Below are 1233 nucleotides of genomic sequence, written 5' to 3'. Positions count from 1 at the left end.
GTCGCCTATAGCCCCCAGGGGTTCCCTATACACCCCATAGGGTCCCCTATAGGGCTGGGGGGGGTCCCTATGGCCCCTATACCCCCCCCAGGGGTCGCCTATAGCCCCCAGGGGTTCCCTATACACCCCATAGGGTCCCCTATAGGGCTGGGGGGGGTCCCTATGGCCCCTATACCCCCCCCAGGGGTCGCCTATAGCCCCCAGGGGTTCCCTATACACCCCATAGGGTCCCCTATAGGGCTGGGGGGGGTCCCTATGGCCCCTATACCCCCCCCAGGGGTCGCCTATAGCCCCCAGGGGTTCCCTATACACCCCATAGGGTCCCCTATAGGGCTGGGGGGGGTCCCTATGGCCCCTATACCCCCCCCAGGGGTCGCCTATAGCCCCCAGGGGTTCCCTATACACCCCATAGGGTCCCCTATAGGGCTGGGGGGGGTCCCTATGGCCCCTATACCCCCCCCAGGGGTCGCCTATAGCCCCCAGGGGTTCCCTATACACCCCATAGGGTCCCCTATAGGGCTGGGGGGGGTCCCTATGGCCCCTATACCCCCCCCAGGGGTCGCCTATAGCCCCCAGGGGTTCCCTATACACCCCATAGGGTCCCCTATAGGGCTGGGGGGGGTCCCTATGGCCCCTATACCCCCCCCAGGGGTCGCCTATAGCCCCCAGGGGTTCCCTATACACCCCATAGGGTCCCCTATAGGGCTGGGGGGGGTCCCTATGGCCCCTATACCCCCCCCAGGGGTCGCCTATAGCCCCCAGGGGTTCCCTATACACCCCATAGGGTCCCCTATAGGGCTGGGGGGGGTCCCTATGGCCCCTATACCCCCCCCAGGGGTCGCCTATAGCCCCCAGGGGTTCCCTATACACCCCATAGGGTCCCCTATAGGGCTGGGGGGGGTCCCTATGGCCCCTATACCCCCCCCAGGGGTCGCCTATAGCCCCCAGGGGTTCCCTATACACCCCATAGGGTCCCCTATAGGGCTGGGGGGGGTCCCTATGGCCCCTATAGCCCCCCGTGGTCCCCTATAGACCCCATAGGGTCCCCTATAGGGCTGGGGGGGTCCCTATGGCCCCTATAGCCCCCAGGGGTCCCCTATAGGGGGTCCCTATAGCCCCTATACCCCCCCCGTGGTCCCCTATAGCCCCCAGGGGTTCCCTATAGACCCCACAGGGTCCCCTATAGGGCTGGGGGGGTCCATATGGCCCATATACCCCCCCCGTGGTCCCCTA

The sequence above is a fragment of the Calidris pugnax genome, unplaced genomic scaffold (assembly GCF_001431845.1).
Source record: "Calidris pugnax isolate Ruff unplaced genomic scaffold, ASM143184v1 scaffold1295, whole genome shotgun sequence".
Lineage (NCBI taxonomy): Eukaryota > Metazoa > Chordata > Aves > Charadriiformes > Scolopacidae > Calidris > Calidris pugnax.
The sequence above is the reverse complement of the archived record's forward strand: the minus strand, read 5'-3'. Positions refer to the sequence as shown.